This window comes from Hetaerina americana, unplaced genomic scaffold, assembly GCF_022747635.1.
Source record: "Hetaerina americana unplaced genomic scaffold, ioHetAmer1.1.p SCAF_5, whole genome shotgun sequence".
Lineage (NCBI taxonomy): Eukaryota > Metazoa > Arthropoda > Insecta > Odonata > Calopterygidae > Hetaerina > Hetaerina americana.
The window spans coordinates 22,102,829-22,118,621 of record NW_027287095.1 but is presented as its reverse complement, the minus strand read 5'-3'; positions in this window follow the sequence as shown (position 1 = coordinate 22,118,621).

The following is a 15,793-nucleotide window of genomic DNA, read 5'->3' as shown; positions in this document are numbered from 1 at the left end:
ATCCTATGTCGGAACCTCGGTAACATCTTTTATTTCCCTCGATAATACATTTTCTAATTTCATATGTTGCACAAAACGCCATTATCAGCTAATATAAACTTCCTTAGAAACAATCCATATGGGTTAAATGGAAGAAAGGACCATTAGGTCTCAATTTCGCTCAAATAAAGACATCTATCTATCTACCAATGACAAGCAATAAATAATCCGTTAAAATATAAATTCATTACATTTCTCATTCATTGATGTCAATTCAGGATCCTGTATGATAAAGAAATTATTCGTATGCATAGCTAAAGGTAGGTTAGTAGTAGTTAAGAAAGGGTTCTGTTCGGTGGATAGCTATCCTATACTTGATTATGAAAAAAACATACATTCAACGAATAGAACGTTTTGCCTGCACTGGAAACTAAAATAAACGCCTATAAATGTTTATGAAGATTTATCTATATTAAAATACATGTGCCATGTAAAAATGAGATTGAATTCCAAAAATTATCATTAACGTAAAGGTTATTTTTATTTCAATGTACCAAACCAAAGAAATGATAAAAAGTATTTGAATAGTACAGTTGAAAACGGAGGGTTTGGATTAAAAAGGTGAGAAAAAAGAAATCGAAATGAAATAAGGAAGAGTAAGATTCTCTAAGCGGTGCCACATTTTAGAATACGGACAAATTTTTATCTGTGCTGTTGGTTAACTTATAATCAAAGAGATGTAAATCTGTCATTGTATAATATTGTTAGATCCTCAGATAGTTGAGATGGCTCATCGAAAGCAATTTCTTTCCCGTGATGATGATATTTTCCTATTATTCTTCCCTAATTAATTCATCCTCCTCACAACATTTATTTGCGGATACTGAGAAGTTGGAAATAAACATGGATTCCTGTAACGTTCTTTGAGGCAGAGAAAACTTTTTCCTTTCTCTCTACCTTTCCTGCAACCTTCGATGCCACAACCCAAAGCTAATTTTTAAAAAATCGTTCTTCTGATTAGTTCTATTTCCCTTAAATCTAATACTACCTACATCTACATAATACCCCGCAAGCCGCCGCAAGGGCGTGTGGTGGGGGTGTTAGGTCACCACCCGTAAATGAGAAACCTACTTACATTATTACCAATTAATGTCACTGGCTTTCGCATTGCCACGTAGCATGGATCACTACAGGACAGTAAGATCACCAGCTATGAATACATGACAAAAAGCATACATTAAAGGGAAGTTGGTTTAATGTACTATAGGTCCTTTCTTCATTGGATGAGGTCACGACTTCGTAGTGGGAAAAACCATAAATCTGTCCTTCCGATTGGTGGGCTCTCTTATTTTGACAATGTTTTCTAACCTTTCAACTTAGTATGGAGTGTGGATCATATCCTCGAGAAAAAATGCAAATTCCCGCGGTCGATACCTTTGCAACAAGTTTGACCATCAATATTTGCTTTCCCGTGCACCATATCTCCCACCCAACGTTTTCTAGCAAATGTGAGGCGTCTTGGATTCTTTCACAGCAATTTTTCACGGACTTTCTCCTGCATTCTCTTCGATTCCCGGATCAATGTAGAGCTTAAAAGCCGAGTCCGATCGGGAGACACAACGAGCAGCCCGCGCTGGGAAACGCGGGGCAATGGAGCTGGAGAAAGAGCGATTACGGAGAGAGAGGAAGGTGCTGGGAGGGCGAGCCTTTAAGAGGGAGGGAAGGAGAGAGAAGGAAGGTGGAGCTGTGAGGAAGGAGACTAGGGGAGGAGAAGACCGAGAGGGTCGGAGGGAAGGCGGCACGAGGAGGAGGTGGAAGGGGAATGGCTTGTTAGCTCCCTTTATCTGCTGCGGTGAGCCGCTCTCTTCTCCTCTCCAACCCCTTAAACATTTCCCCTCCCTCCCCTACATCCTTCCCATCCTCCCAATCCATCCAGCCCACTCCAAGATCCTCCAACTCCTCCTACCTCCCCTCCACCCGACGACCAACCTACCCCCCTGCTCATCCTACCTCCCTTCTCCTCCCTCTCCCTATTCAGCCTCCCCTCAAACCTCCTGTCAACTCACTCCACTGTCTCCACCTTTTCCGACCCCATAGCGTGGCGGCGCCAGGCGGCCGCTTTATCGCCTCCATAATTCACGCAGGCCCTCAAGGATGGAGAAAGAGAGGGAGAGAGAGAGTGAGAGCGGAGAGTGAGAGCATGGGGGAAGGGATGAGGGAAGAAGGTAAGTTGGGTTGAGGAGAAGAGGCTGAGAGGGGATGAGCGGGAGAGGAGGAGGGAGAAGGAGGTAGGCGGGTGGTCGAGCGGGTGCGGAGGAGGGGTATGAGTAGGGCGGAGGACTTTTGGGGGAAGGAGGAAAGATGCAGGGGAGGTGGAAGGAGGCTGGGATATTGGGAGAATTCCGAAAGGGAGGGAAAGGGAAGGGATCTTCTTTTGGGTGGGAGAGTGAATAGCGGACGAGGCGGAGACGGTGGACCAAGTGGAGTGAAACGAGGGGAGTAAAGGAGAAAAGGATAGGCAAGAGGGAACTGGAGGAGAAATAAGTATAATGAGAGTAAGATGCAGAAGAGGAACTCGAAAACTACTTGAGTTTACGGCTTTCTACCTGGGAGTTCTCTAGCCACGCTGATATGTTTTCTGTCGCACTTATTTGGAATAATTAATCCAAACGGCTTGATCTAACATAAAATCTACAGTATTCTTGTAGAATTTTAGCATCCATATTGTACCCTACAAACCTCCCTTTGTTATGCCGCGTGGTAAGAGAATTTTAAGACATGAACTTTCACTTCAGTAACTGTAGAAAATAAACGCGGAGCTTAGATGAAAAGGCACCAAAAGTATACATACACACACACACACACACACATACGAGGGTCATCCGGAAAGTAGTACCCGTTCGTGAAATAAAGACAAAAGTAAATATTAACAAACATAAAAAATTTTATTTGAAAGAGGATACTTTAAACTACTTCTCAACATAATCTCCAAGCAAATTAAGGCATTTGTCATAACGTGTGACAAGTTTCTGTATTCCTGCTGCATAGTCCTTCGCCGCCAGCTCATTGAGATACGCGAGGGACCCATCTTGCACAAATTTTTGCATAATACAGATGGTGTTTAACAATTTCATGAACAATTGTTCGAGAAACATTGGGAAAATGCTCACAGATGTCATCAATTGTGACGCGCCGATCGTTCCTCACGAATTCGTCAACTGAGCTCACCAGTTGGTCTGTAATGACAGACGGTCTCCCCGAACGCTCATCGTCGTGTGTGTTCCCCCTCCCCATGTTGAAGTTGCGACACCACCGCCGAAAAGACGACTCGTCCATTACATTGTCTCCATACACCTCCTTTAATTGGCGATGAATATCACATGGGCGAACGTTTCTTGCATTGAGGAATTTAATCACTGCCCTCACTTCACAACTGGCGGCGTTCTCAATTTTTTTAAACATTGTAAACAATCACAGAAACAACACAGGCAATGCTAGCGTCACGCAACTTGGCTCAGAGAAGGCAGACAAGCCACTGAAGCTATCTGACCTCGTCCAGCGGCTACTCGCGTCGTCAGCACTTCATGCGGCACGAACGGGTACTACTTTCCGGATGACCCTCGTGTATATATATATATATATATATGTATATATACACAGACACACACAACACACACATACTTTTTGCGCCTTTTCATCTAAGCTCCGCGTTTATTGAATACCTAATTTCCTACAGTTACTGAAGTGAAAGTTCATGAGTTCATGTCTTAAAATAATGAGTATTTACATCTGTCAATGCAAGCATCAATTTTCCTTCTTCCATTCAGGTGGTTCAATCTGCTATATATGTATTATACAAAGTTATATTTGTTATTGCATTGTACTGTAACAATTCATTATTTTCATTTTCAGGTTCCTTATTATTTCCTCCGCGGCAGAAACTCCAGTAAGCTCTAAATTCTTGAAAGGCCCATTAATGCTTGTTATCTTCGTAATTGAAGGGATTCCCATCCTGTTTCTCTTTGAATCACACCGTAATTTTGACAGAATAGAGTATCCTCTCTAGCCTTTAAACCATTCCTTGAGTGACTCAAAAGCGTGTGTATTTCCACATGAATTATATATTTAGTCTATATGCATATTTATATATAATTTATGTGGAAATACAAAGTGTATTCTTTCGAGTCATGGATCGCTTCCACAAAGTAAATCTAGAAATTACATCACATTCCTTGAGTACACTTGTATTATTTTTTGACCATATATTCTATTTGTGTCATAGATAATACTATAAAAATAGTGATGGATATCCTCGTGATGGATAAATTTGACAAAAGAAACTGTTTGCCCTCTTGTGATTTCATTTACAGGGAATGTCCTTTTGAATTTGAACGTCGAATATATTAATGGAAACCCGTGGGAGCATGGGCCATTTTTGTAACATCTCATTGAGATTATTTAAGAAGTATGTTTTATACCACGATATGGAAACACATCAGCCATGCAAAAATTTATACCACCCTAGCATTCTTTATGACCTAACAATAGCGCTGAATACCGGAGTACCGTACCTAACACTTAAGGGGATAAGCTAAACTAGCCAACGTTTAATGTTTTCTTTTATTGCACGATTTTTGTTCCATTCCAAACTGAACGTTAGCGAAAAAATCTCTAATTATGATCAAGTTCACATGATATCCAGGACTGACGATTTTCTATGAATGCATTATCAAAGAAAACGCATTATTTTCGTGTTGGCTGCTTTTGATTGTGAAAAATATCGAAGTATGTGGCATTTACCAATAACCTCAGTGTTAAGCCGACTTCACGTGAGCCCAATGAGAGCTTGCTAGTTGGTTTACCTGATAGTGGAGGGTTCGATTTTCATCTCGGGTTTGAACATTGTGTTAAATCGTAATCCTTCAGTTTAAGGTGTGACATAATCAAAGCACTTGGATAAATTTATAAAAAATAATGATAATTAAAATAATTTGGCCCGTTTGACTAGAATCGGGCAGTTTATTGTTTCAATTTTTTGTGGTTCCTTATTTTTAAACCCCTAGTACAATTTCGTAAATTTTTTACAAAATATGAGTTGCATAACCTTCCTTTCCGTCGTTTTCCCCGTTCCCACTTAATCTTTTGTTGATAACTCAATCCAATATTTTAGTAATCAGTTTTTCGTGTAAATATTTCCCAATTTGTTGGACGTTATGCAGATATCCAAGGATAGCTTCCAGTTCGCGTCTTTCCTCGGCATAAATTGGGCAATAAATGACACCGTGTATGGCCCGTGTCCTCCTCCATCACACATTTACAAGTCTCCTCCTTTTTTCCCTATTTTATCGAGGTATAATGTAAACTCCCCGTGTCCTGCTAAAATTTGCGTATTTTCTTAGCAAGTTTTAAAGCTTATCTTCAATTTTCCCTCCACATGGGTAGGAATCGTCTGGTTGTTTTCCCCTTTTCTAATATGTCCCATTCTCGTTCCCATTTCTTCAGGAAATACGCTCTTATAACCTTCCTGTTCCTGCTCCATCTCTCAGTTGGAGACAAAGTTGCATCTTCTTGAGTGGCCTCTTCCATCTGCCTCATCCTAGACTTGATTCCTCTCTCCTCTACAGAGAATGTTATCGCTTGTATCCCAGTTTTTATTTGTAGAGCTTCATTACAGACCGTACTGTTGCTCCCGAATCTTGCAATTAGGCAAGATATTTGGGCCTCCTCCAGTTTCCTCTGGATTCGGCTATAATTTAGCCTCTCTCCCCACACCTCACAGCCGTATGCCAATATTGGGATGGTGACTCCGTTGTATATAGTTCTTAAGCTATTTGTGGTGATGCCAAATTTGTTTCTGCACAGCCTACTTAAGTTGTTAAATATTTTCTTGACCTTGCCTGCTGCGTAATTTGCGTATGCTGGAAATGTTAGTCTGTCATCGAATTCAATGTCCAGGTATCTAAATGTAGAGGCTCGTTTGACGTTTTGACAACAGATTTTTATAGTTGGGTTTCGTAACAATTTTTTCCCGAACACGATGTATTTGGTCTTATTAACAGAAATTTTTAATTTTACTTTCGCATTCCATGGCTCAACAATATCGCAACATTCCTTTGCGATGTTTTCTATTTCTCTCCTGGAATTTGCAGGCATTGTAATCACAACGTCATCGGCATAAGCCGTCCATCTGGAGTTTCCAGGAAGGGGTTGATTCAGCAGATCGTTCGTGGCGATGTTCCAAAGAAAATGACCGAGTAATGGCCATTTGGTGCCCATTTTGTAATGTTCTTTCCGGCTTCCAAGTTATTTAGTTGTATTTTGGTTTGTTACATTCAGGAAATAATTTTCAATAAGTTCTGCCATTGGTTCCGGGATTTTTTAACTTTTCAGCTGGTATATATAATGGGGCCATCATAAGTAATCAAATGCTGCCTCGTAGCCTATGAACAAGACCACCTTGTCCTAAAATTTAGAATTTTTCATTTCTATCAGCAGTTTCATTGCAGCGGCTACGGTGGATTCGCCTCTTCGGAATCCATATTAGCTTTTGTGAAGTAGGTCCTTCTCACCATCTGCTTCTTCAATTTTCATTTTGGTGGTTCTTTCAAACATTTTCCCCATTTCGTGTAGCCCTGTATGCCTTAGGATCAGAGGAGTCTCTTTCTTTAGATTTCAAGATGGTGCATAGGACACCCTTCTTCTATGCTGCAGGGAAGTATTTGTTTCTGCAACAGTCCTGTAGCAATCTAGTTAAGCTGTTGAGGATAACCGGATCGGCCGCTTTGATGAATTCAGTGCGATGCCACCAATGCCTGGGACCTTTCTCGTTTTCATCTCTTTGATCGCGGTTCTAACCTCCTCATCGGTGATGTCTATCTCCGTACTTTGCAGGCAAGGGAGGTTAGCCTCCCTCTTAATTACTTTCTGTTCTTCAGTTTTACTTTCTACTGTGTCATCCGATACTAGTGTGTTGGTGATGTTGGAAATGGTTTCATCCAGGAATAGAAGCTCCCCTTTGGCGTTGGTCTTAGCCGAGTAGGTTGGTGGGATTTTAAATTTTTCTCTGGCCATGTTTTACACTTGTTGTTGATAGTTCTCGTTTGTCTCAAAGTATCTTCTTTTGTTGATGGCACGTTCTTCGTGGCTAACACTTTTCTGGTAGGTTCTCCGTAGATTTCTACAATTTAGATTAAGCCTGTGAAGTTTCTCATTTCACCACACTGTTTCGTTTCGTCGTGTCCTGGTGCGAGGGATCGAGGCTAGAGGGGAGCCTTGCAGCGCCTCCGTAACTGATCTCACTCTAGCATCAATGTTATTGCTTGGATCCCATGGCAACAATTCACATTTGTACCAAGTGCTCTATAATAATCTCTCCATAAATTTGCTACTGTTTGCTGTACCGATGTTTAATCTTCCTTGATGACAGTTGTTTTCTGTGGTCGTGCCAATCTGGTATGTGACCAATCTGTGATCGTTGATGGATGGTTCGGCATGAACCTCCATCCGTACAAGTCTCGTATTAATACCGAGTTACTGATGGTTACGTCTACATTTGAGCAGCCCATTTTCGAACTAAATAGGCACGGTTGTTCCGGTTCGTTAAATATATACAGATCTTATAATGTTCTTAAGTCCTCCAATGCCTTGCCTCAGTCATTGGTTTCCTTACTGAACCATATATCGTTCTTTGCGTTAGAGTCTATTGTGACTAGTAACATTTTATTTTCGGATTTCTGTATCAGGCTCTTTAATTCTATGATGCACTCAATGTCCTCCGATGGTGGCAAATATCCGGAAATCAGGGTCAGTGATTTCATATCAGCCCGCAGCTGCGAAGTGGTTTGTTGCACAGTGCTCAAAACTCAAGTAGTCATAACTTTTGTTAAAGACCATGATGCTGGCAAAGAATTTTTCTTTGGTATTTGCTGGTTTAATGCGTGTTTGTACTCCAAATCCCGGGATTTTCCACTTGCTTTCATAATAGCTGTTGTACACATATGGTTCCGGCGTCAATTTAATTATCTAGCCCAAGATTCGTTGCTATTTTTCACAATTCATTAGTATTGACCTTTTCCCGTTGAAGATTTATTTGTCCTATTTTTATGATGAAGTTTTAGTCCCCACCATCAATTAGCTCTACAAGTCGTTCTAGTGCTTTCTTTAGGCAAGGGCATTTCTTTTCACTAGCTTTGTGGCTACAATCTTTGATGTCTGTTTTCTTGCAATTCATATAGCTGGGCGGTTTTTCTAAAGAGTCGCATTTCCTGGAATCATGGTTTCCGGAGCAAGGGTCGTATGCATCCTGGTCTGCAAGACACTTGGCAATTTGCCCGAACGTTTGGCACGTGAAGCACCTCGTTGCTACAATGAAGTCCTTCACTCTGTATGAGCTAAACTCAAGGAAAGCTCTTTCTCAATTTAGCAACTTCTTTCTGCTATTGGGGTCTACCTAAATTACCCAGTTTGCTGTTTTTTCATCTCTTTTCCCAAATTTAAGCAACGCTTTCACGTGGCTATCTACAGATAGTTCATTTTGGTTCCTCAAACCTTCCTCAAGATCCTCCCATGTTACGCTTGATTTTACTGCATATTAGGCCATTCTAGGGAGAACTTTAACCGGTGTCCTTATAAGGAGGATATTATCTGCGAATCCTTTGCAATTCTTCGGTTTCTCTTCAATTTCTTCGTTTTCGGACTCAATTTTAAACAATGGATAAATTTATGAACATAAATAAAACAACTCAAAAATAATATTCAATATTATGGCTTCTTTAGATGACGACGGTGGAGTACCTACCGCCATGGCGTGCCCCTCCGCAGAAGACTAAATACTCACAGTAAACGTATCACATTACCGTTCGATGTGCGAGGCCTACGCGGAAAAATGAAAAAAATGAGAATGATGAGAGAGAATGTAGAGAAAAAGACGCCATCTTTAAGATGAAAACTTAGTTTCGACAAAAAATTAGGGATGAAAAAGTTAGTGAATGAACGGAAACGGGGACTGTGATGCAAGGATAATAGTTTCACAATAACGGTAAAGTTTCGGATAGTAATGGATGTGCATATCAGAGAATATTTCCGATGATTTGCAGGTAACGTGTTTTCAATCAAGAGAAGCATGCAGTCATCTAAGGAGCTGGGAATGCCTCAGAAAAGAATATTAATAGAGTGGATGAGGAAAGAAAGTTTTCGATTCAAGGATTTTCGAACTGCTTGGATTGATCCAATACCTAACCCTAAAGAAAATATAGTGCTCCTCACGAAATTTCCATTTTAACGATAAGTGAAAGTAGTTAAAAATATTCCTAGACAGCCAACTCTTTAATAACCCTACACTAGTAAGGTTTACTCGGCCAGGATTGCCAACAAATATTAAAACCACTTACAATTGGTAAAATCTTCATGGCCTTATGAATTGATATTAATAATAAAAGACCGAACGTTTTTCTTTTTTGCACTCGAAGATTTTGGTAGGCTTTACCTATGTTCAATCCCTACCACTGGAGCAGAATTGCGAAAAAAGAGTTTAGAATCCTTGCTAAAGAATTATAAATTGATGAAATTATATTTTCACATTTATGAAGCAAATAAAAATATTTTCTGAGAACTGATTTACATACTCCCGTCCTTGTACACTCATACTTCACATTCTAATCTCAAAATATTCAAAAAGGCAATAAAATATACTTCATAATAAAGCAATTATCCAGCTCTGTGTTGCAAAAACGTCCATTTCAAATACTTAAAACAACTATTTTCTTCTTTTATTTTTCATAATAAGAATGCATCTTCAAGATGTGCGGTACCCATGAGAGGAAAACAAGGTAAAAAGAAGATAAAAATTGTGACTGAGTTCAAGGTGAAGGAATTTGAGAGCAAATTTGTGCTGGATACAAAAAGGAGAAGGGATTGCAAGAAAATAAAAAGAGAAGATTAATGAAGAGATGGGAACGAAGGGTCTTATGTTCACTGTTCACGGTACAAATGAGATGAAGGACAGAGGAAACCCAACCTTGCAAGGCCAATGAGAGGGAAACGGAGTACCAGCGATTTGACGAGGGGGAAAGAGATGGACAACATTAAAAGAGAAAGGGAAGAATGAACGCCAGTTGGCGTAAAGATATGAGAGAGCCGTAAGTCAAGATGGAGAGACAGCCGTGAATGTACTGAAATTCAAGCGAATGAGGTACGGGTGATGTCAACACCAGCAGAAAACGATAAAATAGACTACTCACACGGTTACTAAGAATTGCGTATGGCGTCTATTACAAGTAGTGCGAACTTCCGAGAACCACGAGAAAATAAATTAACCTTTCATGCTAGCTATAAGCTTCAGTTAAAAATTTTATCCCAGAGGTAAAGACAATAGTTAATAACTATTTTAGAAAAAAGTTAAGCACACTTTAAATCACTTACAATTTATCATTAAAAAATTATTTTCTAGGTAGCTACTTAATAATTGAAGCATTTTATCAAATGCTAGAAGTTATATATTGGTAGATAACTCTCAAATTAGTTTATTGTACATGATTATCTTATTCAAAACAATCTTAGATAACAAGACAACATCCGATATTTTCAACAAAGCGAGTTATCCGGAAATATCATTTCAATGGCCGACTTTCACCAAATATGATTCATCTTTGCGACACATTAGGTCAAGAAAAACATCCAAAATTAAGCGGATGGCATTTTAAAACATCGGGTCACCTACAGACTACTCATCACTCATTATTGACTAAAATAGGGAATTCCCACTCTTCACTGAAAAAGGAAGAGAGCAATGCATAAGAAAAACGTGCATATTAAATACACTCATCTAAGATTGAAATGAAATGAAATTATTGACTTTGTAATTCCTCACAATTTATTTAAAAACACGACCCAGATTTCAACGTTGAACGTCATCATTAGGGATCTCATCTAAGATGAAGAGTCAAAAAACTCATCTAATATGTTTTTTGATCTTGCCACTAAAAGTTGAAGCGCTTACAGGAGCTGAATGTAAATTATATCAAAGATAAACGAAATAATCGCTAGATTTTTCTGAAAATTTCTATCTAGTTTATTTCTGATTTTGTTTACCTGTCATTTTGGGCGCATTCTTGAATTAATGAGTCCTTGTTGCTTAAATTAATTCAAATAAATCTGACACACCACTTAAGCTATTCTGCGTATCGTAGGATATGATATTACAAGTCTTACGTCTTAGAAATTCCTAGGCTAAGAACTAATATCTATCAATTAACAAGGAGACGCACCACGTGCTGAGACTTTGGGACAACGCAATAGGAAATAATACCATTCCTTGATTTTATAGTGATTCTCCTGCGTTTTAAACCGGAACGGAATTTATTCCCTGCGTTTAAACTTGTGCCACTGCTTCGGAATTTACGATTATTTACACGCAATAGCAGATACCTAAGTACTAGAAATAAAAATCAAAATAAGCCTGAAAGTCCCCCATATTTTGAATGCCAGTGAACGTGAGTCAAGTCCAACGCAGGTTAGCACGAAGGACGTATGGGCTGCATTATAAATTTAACCTATTCCCCTATTCCAATAAAATATTTCGTTGGGGTAAGAGCGATCCTCCTCCATCTAATATATATTTTGCGGCCATATAAGTTTTAGCCAAATACCCAATTTCTGCCATAATTCCGCTTTTTCCAATGGAAATGATATAATGTAATGAGTGTGTAGCATGAAGCAATTGTAAAATATAGTAGTATTTTCTTTTAACATTTAACCACTTTAAAATAGGCTCGACACCTTTACTTTCTCAATAACCTTTCACGCAATTATTGTAGGCATGAGCTCACAGAAGCATTATTCTGTTTTGTGTAAATATTTCTGTTTAATGCTAATATTGATAGTCAAATTTGACACACAAACGTCTAATAACACGCGTCTATTACATTCCTTGGCCTGGGCCCTTAGTCAGCCTGATGACAAGTCAACAATATACTCGTACCAGAGAGTGTACGTGTGTTTGCTTGAAGTGCCTCCTAAAGCTGAAAAAATATTTCATTTTCACAGTTGGTAAACTGATACAATCATTCGTAATCTACTATATTAAGGACACAGAGAAACTTTTAACCGGCAATCGACAAGGTAGATTATTTTACGCATCAATTTTAAGAATTCAACGGAACTCGAATTGTGTCCCTGAAACAGGCGTAGTCTTATTTATGACTGTTTATGCAGTGGCTCCGAATTCATAAATTCATCTTGTCAAAAAAAGCGGTTCATTTCTGAGCCATAAACAATTATGGACCATAAATCGATTATCGATGATTATCGTCACTATTACTGAGGTGTGCGTGTGTGTGTATATATATATATATATATATACACACACACATATATGTATACACACATACATATATATTATATATATATATATATATATATATACATACATAAATATAATTAACTTCCTTCATTCCAATATTCAGAGTATCGTGCTATATAATTTTAAGATAATAACAGAGGGACATCTAATGGGAAAATTATCCTATTAAATTTCAAATGGTATTTATAGCCACCCTAATTTATTATGGAGAATTATCACGACTGGTCAAACAAGCAAGGTGATATATATTAAACCAGCTTTAAGGCGCATTAATTGGCGTTAAATGTTTTTATTTCCAAATTAATTCGATGTCATAAGTTATGAAGAATGGCGGGAGTGTCACATTTTTTATGTTTAAGAGATATTTTTGAAATGCGCGTGATGCTGTTTACCGATTCAAAGGCGATAATTGATTCGTGCAGGGAAGAAATTTAAATACGATTCCGTTTCCGCTCGGGAGACAGTCGCGATCCCCGAGGCTAACAGGGTACGACGATGAAAATGGTGGAGGGAAAAGAAAAGAATGATATGAGACGGGGTGGGGGGAAGGGGGTTTTGTTGAGCGTAGCTAATGGACGATGGACTTAGTCGTCTCGGTAGGGCAGGCGCGCCGGGGGATGTGAAAAAAAAGCGGTGACGGAGAGAGAAAAGGGACATCGAAAGTGAACTCAGAAAAACTGTTAAGGGTTTTCTGAGGGCTACGTCCTACAAGGAAGCCGATGGAGGAGGAGAAGGAGGGTATAAAAAGGGTAGTGAAATATGTGAGAAGGTTGAAAGCGAAATGGAACGGAATGGAAGTTGGCCATGGGAATTGTTTTAAATGCGTGTTTGCGTCGGGACGGAGCGGTTTTTCCCTTTCGGCTTGGGAGATATGGGGGTCGTACGCAGGGGGAAGGGAGGAAGTTCTCGAAAGGTGTGAAATGTTTCCAACGGAGCCGGATAGTGGTGGAGTTTTGATGAGATTAGAGTACGAAAAGGGTTGAATGGGATATTTGAGTGCAGCGGGCCGGAAAGGGAGGATAGGGAGGGATTCTAACCTGCGCGTTTCGACTCACGCGGGAGAAGTTGTTTGGGGGGGGGAGGTGGGAGATGGAGTTCACCTGGAAGAGGTGGGAGCGGGGCTTCATTGACTGCGAGACGCGGAGTGAGAAGAAGAGGAAGAGAATGGACCACCTTAATAGTTACGACTTTGAGGGCCGGATTTTATTTTCTTCTTCCACTCTCCTCCATCTTCCCTACCAGACCGAAAAGCTCAGTTTTATAGAGTTTCAGAATTTTCTCTTCTGAAAAGAGCCATACGTTACTCGTGTTCCCCCACGTTCAAAACGGGAAGTTATAGCGTTGATGATGGTAAGTGGTTTTAAAAGTAAATGCGTTTAGATGAAATACTGATCCCAATATTATGACTCCGACGAAGAACTCACGACCTCACGTTCTTGAATGGTTAATGGGAAAGGTGAAATACATGGCGAGTTAGGAGCCAGAGTTGGACAAGAGGAATGAAACGTTACAGAATGGAAATAAAGCTTCCTTCGCGTTATTATAATTACGCACTGAAGAAGGTTTCCAAGCGCAAAAATCGAGATGCAAATTAGCTGTGTGTTCTTGCCTCTTCAGAGGAAACTATCGTCGTTTTTTATTGGAAGGAACATGTGAATTGACGTGCTATTACTGCCTCCTCGCTCAATATGTATTTATGTGACGCCTGAAGAGCCCCATTCTTAACTCATTATCACGCAATCATCTTTAAGTCCAGCAAGAACGCCCTTGTACCTTCTCTATAGTTTAAATACCGATTGTCAGAGTGTTTCAAGTCCGGCATTTGAAAAGAGAAAAAATCTAGAATCCATTCATTCGTGGATTAATTTATCATTCGAAAACTGTCTGTCATGCATGTCTGTATCATCAAAAAACTCTCCTTGAACGCCCGCATACATGTAAAAGAATATATTTCCCTGCTTTACGTATTCATTATTATTCGTTGACACGGTTTGCATCATATTATTGTAATCAAATTTCACCCATTTGTTTATTTTTTGATTGAATCCGAATCAGATAAATTTATAATTTCCGAACTTTGATGAAAATTGATATGCGTTGGTAAGTGTATTAGCCGTAAATGAATCTGTATTCTCCAATATGCTGGGGTAACGGGCAATAATGAATCAGGAGGATTACCGTAAAGCAAAGATATTGATAACATTTTTCAATAACTACAACATGTTCATACGTTTCAAGTCGCAAATTTTTATTTTTATTGTGGATTGTGGAAGTCAAATAATTTTTTATATTAGTGCATACATTGAAATATCCGCCGAGACTTTATCGTATGCGTACGCATGCATATGGAAGGATTTTACTGCAGCTGACATTTTTATATGGTAAATGATAGATAGATTTTAACTGGTTCCATGGAATTAAATTGAATTTTTAAACGTTATCATATCTGTCAATTTTCTAGAAGGACAAAAATATTCTTTTTTAATATACAGCTGTTTTTAAAAACGCGTGTCCCAGTTCATACGTAGGCAGTGATGTGCATGATTTTTGAGTTCTTGCACTTTTAAATGTTTAGATAAATGCACAAGACAAATAGAAATATTTAATTTGCACTTCCGTTTTATAATAATTACTAATAACTATACTCGTACTTATTGGGCCTGTGGGCACTACGCAACGCGGATTCTAGATTTGGAGCTGAAACCTCAGTTAGTTCCTAAAAAGCAATTTTCTTTCATATTGCGATAAAAAAGATAAGATTAAGCACTAGTATTCATCTATATGTAATGAGTTTCAGCTTTTAGGGCGGAAAGCATGCAGTTTTAAATTAGATGACCATTTGATAATTTTCTCACAAATATAGGGCATACGAGTAATAAGGTCATATAGACTATCGAAACGGTCTTCGTAAATGAAACGCGCTCAATTAGGTGCATTATCTCTCGATTAGTGAAGTGACATTTCAAATACGCTAATGAAATTGAATTCGAAAAAATAATCCTCATATTGATGCACTTCTTGGGTGGATTAATTCGTAAAAAGCCTTTTATGAAGTCGTAAGCTCACAGCATTAAGTGTACCCCCGTATTAACATTTTTCGCTCAAATTAATTTAGCGTCTGATTTCTTTCTTTCCCTTTCGAACAAACCATGATGTCTTTTTTAATACCTGTTCCAATATAAAAATCACCACAGTTTCTACGATCTACAAAAACATTGCTACCGCCAATCACCACATATCGCTGAACTGACGTATACAAAAATTAGGTGACACCGTCAGTTCACCTAGAAATATATCATTTCGTGTCCTGAGTGAAACCTACGGTTTGGAGAATAATTTATTTCTTATAAATAGGATAACCAAGCATTTTTTCCGAAAATATCAGAGTGAAACATTTTACAAATAACTAACGGGAGTTCTTCTGTGAGCACATAGGCAGGGGAATAATTAATCATG